Source organism: Hippoglossus stenolepis, chromosome 13 (genome assembly GCF_022539355.2).
Source record: "Hippoglossus stenolepis isolate QCI-W04-F060 chromosome 13, HSTE1.2, whole genome shotgun sequence".
NCBI classification, from domain to species: domain Eukaryota; kingdom Metazoa; phylum Chordata; class Actinopteri; order Pleuronectiformes; family Pleuronectidae; genus Hippoglossus; species Hippoglossus stenolepis.
The window spans coordinates 20,814,672-20,823,467 of NC_061495.1; the positions used below are offsets into that span (position 1 = coordinate 20,814,672).

An 8,796-nucleotide genomic window follows, 5' to 3' on the forward strand; every position below is an offset into this window, starting at 1 on the left:
CCATGGTAACCATGTTTAAGAGGCAACTCTGTGATGATGTGGTGACAGTAGCTGCGTCCCAATTCAGGGGCTGCATCCTTCAGGGGCTACTTTAGAGGCCGACGGTGTCAAAGCTGCTGTCCAGTTTCGAAGATGCGAGAAATGCATCCTTCCATTCCCAAGATCCTTCTCGGACCAACTTACTGTATTTCCCAGGATTCATGCCAGCGATGGAGCTAATGAGCTAGTAAGTAAAGGCGAGACAAGCTGGAGACGTAAACAGGAACTGTTCCGTCTCACTAATGAAACCGGAACAATTCCATTAGATTGTCTCAGTGGATCAGTAGATTGAATCAGAGTCATTTGTCAGGTCAGGCCATAAAATGATAACGATGATTATGGTGATGACATTTTCTTCAATAGCGACATAACAAAAGCTCTTTATACATCGATATAAATCTTATGAACTGTGCAAGCAACTTAAGTTCAATGTTCAACCTCAGATAGCAAAATATTGTTTCTGGCCATAACAATTTTTTAAAAACACAGATAAGGTAAAGTATACATTCTTAGATGATGTCTGCTGCTACTTTATACTCTTAACAACAGTTTTGGCCATATCACCGAGCCCCATTCATTTGTCATAGAGACCCAGTTTCTGCAAGTTTAACCTTTTTTCAGAGGTTAGGGTTACTCTCTTAATTAAAAAGGTACAAAATCTAAAAGGAGCTGAAAAATATGCAGCCTGCAGTGAGTTTATCAGCTGGGTCTCCCACTGCAATTTCCTCTAGCTCTATATCTCCTTTTCTTGAGCTGCTTCTTTCCATTTCACCTTAACAATGGAGAAAGACAGAGAGAGGGCGAGGAGCAGTGCAGAGGATTAATGGAAGGAAACGTGAGCAGGAGTCAGAGCACATAAGAATTCACAGGGTGCCTTGACCCATATTCCTGCAGCCAGGAGATAGGCGAAGAGAGAGAATACTAAAATAATGAGCAGACTAAAGACATTTTCACTGATTTCCTTCATTAACTGGAGAGAAGAAAGTCAGACATGGAGGTTTTTGCTTTGGATCAGAAGAAATCCTTTAGAGCTTAATTCGTGGACGCAACACAATTTTTAAGTCAATATTGTGACCTAAAATATATTGTGGACAAAATGTCTCTTTCCTTTTCCACCTTTCCACCTGATCTCTCGAACCTGTGCGCTGACGTTAACATGTAAAAAGAGAATTAGTTTCACCTCTGTCTGTGTGCACATATGTGTGTGTATGCGTACAAAATAACTCAACAATGCATGGGCAGATGTTCGCCAAACCTGATGCAAATATTTCTTGAGTGTTTCTCTAAAGATGATTAACTTTTGGAGTTGATCACTCAAACAGTGAAATGTGATCCAAAAAACTGATTTTCCAATATATCTCCACAAAAATAAAATGTTACAGAGACAATAAAAAGCTTAAATTGATCAGAAAATGATTCCCCATCATATTATATCATATGATTAATGACATCATGAGGAAGTAAAGAAGTCAGACGATGCATAGTTCAAAAATGCATTTTCCCAGGTATCACTGCATCTTGTAGGACTTAAAACAAAAGCACAAGCTTAAAGAGGGTATGCATTGCCTCTCCAATGCTTTCTTGCTATCTCTTATTTTTTCTGTGTTGGTTCTTCTGTCAATGGCCCGAACCAATAACATCAGCTTAGTTCTCCGAGCTGCAAGGTGAGAGCGATAACAATCTACAAAATGTAATCGATTTTAGTGCTTCGGGCTTTAAAACACATGGGGCGTTGGCCCACACACACACACACACACACACACACACACACACACACACACACACACACACACACACACACACACACACACACACACACACACACACACACACACACACACACACACACACACACACACACACACACACACACACACACACACACACACTTAAGGGTGACTTGTGTGCGCTGTAGCTGAAAGCATCTGGAGCCAAAAGAACACAGGTCTGCTCTGTTAAGCAGCCCAATGCCTTGTAATGTGGATGTATAAGCCTTCAAGGTGTGTGTGTGTGCGTGCGTGTGTGTGTGTGTGTGTGTGTGTGTGTGTGTGTGTGTGTGTGTGTGTGTGTGTGTGTGTGTGTTCCCTTCACTCAGTGAAACTGTCACAGCTTTCAGGTCACTGCTCATGTGGAGAGAGAGCTCAAAAGCTCAACCCACCTTAATTTTCAGAAGGTCTGCACCATGAAAAATTGTAATTGTCAAAACAATAAAAAGGTTTTTCATGACTCTGGTGTAAACTGAATATAATTGTGTCTATTTTATCACAGAAATGTTGAATACTGGATCTTTGTATTTACTGTATTTGGATGTTTTGACACTGGTTACATGGAATTTAAGACAAATACTAATTTGCTTCTTTTCTTGTGATTTCATTTCTAAGACATTATTATATTTTTAGATATGTTAAAGATAAAGAACGAACCTAACAGATGATAACGGAGCTGTCCATGGTTTCTTCGAAAGAGGAATATTTAATTGTATTACATGTGTGTTTTGAGAGTCGACAACATCTAATAATTAAAGTGCAAGAGAGGACACACAAACATACACATACACACTCCAACAGCTGTTACAACAGCAGGAAACTGTACCAACTGCTCCTCTTGACAACAAGGCTTTCCTTGTACAACACAAGTGTGAGGGGATTTGTCATCGAGTGTAAAGGAGACAAGTGTTTGTGGAACAGCACAAATGGTCGGTGCAGGGTGAGACCCATGAAACCACAAACAAACACGCTGCAAACTGATGTTGACACTTTAAGGACTGTTACAGTGGTTCTGCACAAACACTCCAGTGAATCCCATGTTCTCACGACATTCTTTAAGCTTTTTTAATTCTCACATTTCATAACTTCCAGGGGCTCATTGGTTTCAAGTACTGCTACAAACACTGAAATCAGACCATTATTTCCAGGTTACTCTGTCAGTTCTTATTAGAATTTCAAACATTCATTCGAATATGGTGTGAAAGTTCAAATTGGAACTGTAATGACCTCAACTTTTTAAACATGCAGTCTAGGAGCTCATCAGACTGTCTGAAGTACATCGTGATCCAGCAGAGATCATGAGCTGATGTGATCTCTCAAACTGTCAGCTTGACCTACTGCGTGCCCTCTTGACTTATCCGTTAAGTAAGGGCAAGGTCACACGAGGTTAACGCCAAGTTAATATTGCAGGTCAAAGTTCACTACAGTTTAACTCCATGCAAAGACAATTTACCTGCCGGCAGGAAGCTAATATTTTATTCGCCTCCTTACTCACACTGATTAGAAGAGAACAAGAAGCAAAGGTTCGTCTCTGATACTTTTTCGTATATGTGACCACTAAGCCAGTAATGTTACATCATTTTGTTACGTAAATGCAAGCAAAGCCGTCCTGAGCGGACAATCCCCTCACAAATATATTGATTATAATGATTTTAGAACTGGATTTTTGGAATAAATTCAACATCCCTTCTTTGGATACATTCTGCTGGAACACTTAAAACCATTTTGACAACTGTTGGCTTTTAAATTAACAAATAATGTCGGTTGGTTGACTAATCTACATAACAACAGAAAAGAAAACTCAAAATCTCGCAATGTCAAAGAAAGTAATACAAAAAAAACTGCTGACAAGCAAATACACGGACTAGAGTGAAAAGATAACATCCTGGTGGAGGTAATGACATAAGACCACAGACTCCCTGCCCTGGGGAAAACCTAAAATGAATATAAGATAATAATTATTTTCTATCTTCTGATAAGTCCAACAACCATAAGATGGTTTACTCAACATTATTGATATTCATGGGATCAATATTGACTCTAATAAATATTCACTTGGCTAAACAGACAGTGGCAAAACCGGTTTGAACAGCTGCTGAAGTCATCATCACTCCTGTCTGCTCCTGCATGGAGCTGCTGACACTCATCCAGGTCGACTTAATAGGATGTAGTGGGCTGATATTCAGTGTTTGGCACGAGACTGACAGCCGACTGAGTTTAAACCTGAGACCACGGGACCTCTCTGGACATGGAGGGGTCTCACAGAGCGACGCAGGAATGACAGAGGCAGGAAAAGAAAGTGACAGAAATGAAGCAGGAGAAGACGTGACGGTGAGATGAGAGATGGAAAGAGAAACTGGATAGCGTCTGTCAGCGAACCTGGCTATGATGTGGGTTGTGAAACTAAAGTATTTGCTCTCAGGCACCAACTGATATCAACCAAGACAAACACCTACTCTGTACAGTTTAAAAACACAGCTCTGGATTACTTTTAATATCGATGAATCTATTATCATCTCAACTAATCAATTATTTGAAAATATATACAAAGTATGACAGTTTACTCTCATATATAAAAAGTAAATAAATATATAAAAAAATTTGGTTTTAGAAACTTAGAAACAGACTTGCATTACATTTTTTTCAAATTGGAAATAATGAATAAACTGATTGTTAAAAATGAGATTTTAAATACCTACAGAGCAACTTCCTGGTTCAACTTTGACCGACTGTACTTATTACTGATGCATGCATGCACTTTTACAAAACGGTGGTTAAATAAAAAAGAAATTCACAAAACATTAAAAGTGTAAACTGGAACATGACAGAAACTCAGAGGGACAAAAACACAGATACAGATTTCCTCCAACAAGCTCAATGAACCAAACTGATTTAGCCATTCAGCCTGAGGAGCTGCTCAGCCAACACTATGACACCGTAGACAAGCCTCAGATGCTCTCACATCGGTAGCTGCTCTGTGAAGAATGAGTCCAGATTCAGCCAGATTCATGAGCTGAATTGTAAAAAACGGCTTCAATGTGTTTCTGCATTGAGCCCAATTGTCCCTGAGCTCTTTGGTAGATGGATGTTGCATCGTTACAAACCTTCCAAAGGGTCTGGGTGTCCAACAACCTTTTTCCAAACCTCTTTCCAAAACTAGAACGGCTACTAAGAGAGTGCAAATGTCAAGCTGCAACAAATTGCTCTCACTTCTAAATATTAGTCCCCTAAATATTCATTGGAAACCTATGAAAATCTCAAAATATGCTTGATGTCACAATGCTGGAAGAAAAGGAAAGAAAAGTCCTGGATCAACCCCAAATTGTAATGGGTTCTGTCTTGACCCATGTCCCGTCCCTACGCCAAGTTTCGTGGAAACTAGTTCAATAGTTTCGGTGTAATCCTGCTGACAAACAAACGGACAGGGGTGAAAATATAACGTCCTTGGCAGAGGTTATGAAAACTTCATAATGATCGGCAATAACAAACATTTTTTAAATATGGTTCATGTTCATGTTAATTCAATCTTTAGTTTTATAAATTGTGACCAAATTATTTTAAAATGTTGATTTTTTATTCATGATCCATATTTGACAAGCAGATTTCCTCCGTTGTTAGGTCTCGCTTCTTTCAGTGGAGACTTATATCCAAGATAAAGGCCTATATCCCACCTAAAGATCTAGAGATCTATGCCTTCATATCTCCTCGACTTGATTACCGTAATTCTCTGTATGTGGGCTTAGACCAGTCATCCATTCAATGCCTGCAGCTCGTCTAAAATCCTGCTGCTCGCCTCCTGACAGGAATGAAAAAGAGGGACCATATTGTGTTGCGCTCCCTCCACTGACTTCCTGTCCGTTACAGGATCGATTTAAACATTTTGTTGTTAACTTTTGCTGCACCTGGATTTTCCTAAAACTAGGTTCATGACCAGAGGCGATCAAGCCTTTGCAGTAGCCGCCCCCAAACTTGTGGAACAGCTTACGACTCCAAATTAGATCTGGCTCCTCTCTTGCACGCTTCAAATCATTGTTAAAGACACATTTCTTCTCTGTGGCCTTCTTTGAGTTCTGGAGTTGAGAATGTTTTTATCCCAGCAGATTTTATTTTATTATGATATATTGCCTGATCTTGTTATACCTTTTAATTTGTAAAGCACTTTGGTCAACCAAGTTGTTTTAAGCTGGTGGTCACTAACCTCCGATAACATCAACTGGTGGTAGGCATTAATTAGCAAAGTAGAATATACAAGGGATATTCTCCATCTTGTCCTAGTGCTGCCATACAAGCCAGTAGCCAGTCAGATTTAGCATTAGCCTCAGTGTACCCTCGAGTTCGGCCTGTATCATTGATCAAGGCCAAAACACTTGACGATGCTAAAGTGCACAACTGAGGTTATGTCCATAACATCCGCTGGTGCCCGCTAACATCTACTGGTAGTTGGTAACTTAAAGTGTCCTATATTCAAAAAAATAAATGTGCTATATGAATAAAGCTGACATTGACATATGAATAATTCAAAAAAGTTATATTTAATTGGATTTAAAAATGTCCTGAAGCCTTGAAACTCACGAACAACACAAATGAACACAGATGTTATGACCGTCGGCTCAGGACAACACGAGCCTGACCCTCTATGAGCTGAATGAGGCAGAGAGAGAAATCTAAAACCAGGTACAGGTGGACTATCTCATGACATGACGCGGAGCCTCTTTCTCAAATGAGCTGTAATTTGGTCCCCGGGAAGGAGGCGGGGCCAAGAGCAAAAGGAGGGGATTTGAGCGACAGGGGTAATGACCAATCAACTCTCTCCGCCCGCTTGTAACGAGGCCAATCAACAAGAGTCGTTAAGTTGCCGGCGACGCAGCAGACGGAGCATCTGTCTGCGCCAGATGGAGCGTCACGTGAGGGCGCGCTAAGGTGCCTCAATTCAAGACCGATGTTTACGTGCAAAACGTACAATCGCTCTTAATATGAATGCGTGTCATCACCGCAGCGACTCTCAAACTGCGGTGGAGTGGCCGCAAATTGAGAGAGAGGCGCAACAAATAGCGGGATTTGACATTCTAGAAGCCACCTACGACACCAGAGGAGAGTTTCCAACCCGCTACAACGTATCAACATGACGACAACGTTCAAACAGCAGCTGCTTGAAACGTTGTAGCAGAAGAAACACGCAGCGACACTCGCCACAATAGTTGCGGCACAGGTAGCGATGGTTCTGCGTGAAAAAACACCCAACAGCCGCTAAAACCGCTCCAACAACCAGAAGCCGGGCACGCGTAATTGCGCATAGATGTAAACAGTGTGAGACTCCTGAACTCGAAACAATGAGGGGTAATGGACACGCATCTAATTACCTTGACTGCCGCGGTGTCCGTTGCGTAATATTTGAAGTGACACCGCTTTACTCACCCCGTTCTCCCGCCCGGTAACGTGCACGACGTCCGCCGGTAAGAGGCTGATGTGTATGGTCCACGCACGCGGCTAAACCTGCCTGTCAGATAGGTGGTCCCTGTTCTCCAAGTTACAAGCGCCGCGGATCTGTAAAGCGTTTGCGTAAAAGGCACAACCAGCCCGAAGAGGAGAATAACCCCCCTCCCTCCCCACACCGGGTTTGAAAGGGATTAACGGGAGGCAGGCGGAGACGAAGCCGATCAAACTCACCTCTAACGCCCGGCGGCTGAGGATGTGTCCAACTGTCACCCCCTCCAGCTGGCTGCGCGTCTTTATATAGATCCACCGCGCGTAAAAATAGAGCGTTTCACCTTCCCGTCCTCCTCTGCGCTGTTTACCGGACACGGTGCGCACCGAGGGCTGACGCGGTGATACTGTGATACGGGCTGCGGGAGACTCCTCCGCCAGGCTCCCACGGCCGGAGGTGCACACAGTCAATATGGCTGACGAACTTGCCGTACCGAGGCGTGGTGAGTCCTGCAGATTCACCCCCTCCCTCACCCCGGCGCTGACACTCTGCAGAGCTGCGGGGTGTCAACCAGGACTCCTTGACTTTAACACAGGACCCAGCCAGGAGACGTTTAATACTGCAGAGACCCCTCTGGCCACACATGCTTATATAGAGTATAGTTCACCCCTGAAAGGATATGGAGCATGCAATTTGCCACACACGTTTATAGACACGTTAGAGTAAATATCCAGTGTGGTTTTGCAGCCTGGTTTGTGGAGATGCACAAAATGCAAGAGTACTTAATTCCACCTGGTTGCTTAGTCCACATGTAAAACTCTACAGTAAAACTCACCCCAGTAATAAAAACACCTGTACCAGTCACATTACCATTACCATTAAACAGAACGGTGCGTGGCTGCAGATGACTCCACAGTGTGGCTACTCCTTTGTCTTCCCTTCCAAAAAGCTCCACACACATTCAATGATCAGCCACAAAATCAATCATCAGTCAACTCGAATGGCACTCAACGAACAATGCCTTCTCCAAAGCCCAACACTCACTTAAATCCAACCAAGCCGCACTAAATTACACACAATCATATCATATCAAATCAGAAGTTTTTGAGTAATTCTGCTAACAACCAAACACACAAAGAAGAGTGTTAGCAGATATCCATTTTCCTGTAGTTCGGACATTGCTTTTATTTTGTAATAATGCACAGTATTAGAAATCAGTATCTAATCTCCTATAATTGTGGTTTATACTCAATATTATTCTCTAAAAGGCATAAAAACCTTTCAATACATTTCAGTGTGCATCCTTACTATGGCGCACCATCGATGGTAGAGCACATTTCGTTCTTTTTATCTTTTATCTTCTCGTTCATTTTGCTCACACCACATTTAGGAGTATCCCAAGTAAGTCTAAGTACGTCCAGAGTGTGTTCAGAGCCACGACAGAGCTGCGTTGAATTCCAACATCTTCACTCCACAGAAAGAATAGTCGGATTAAAATAGAGGCCAGATTATAATGACAGATCTCCTGGGAGGCTGATTCATCAGTTTGCGTCTGTAACCCATTTA

At 42.1% G+C, this 8,796-nt stretch overlaps 1 protein-coding gene across 3 annotated transcripts in view; it reads right to left on the reverse strand.

Moving 5' to 3' along the window:
* Positions 1-7,771, reverse strand: part of LOC118119664 (radixin) — a 32,383-nt gene extending 24,612 nt beyond the window's left edge. Inside the window, exon 1 of one of the 3 annotated variants that reach the window (XM_035173790.2) lies at positions 7,473-7,771. The gene's annotated coding sequence lies outside the window, so the exon portion shown is untranslated. The other 2 variants (XM_035173791.2, XM_035173792.2) reach the window with 2 other exon arrangements.
* Between the last annotated feature and the right edge of the window lie 1,025 nt (positions 7,772-8,796).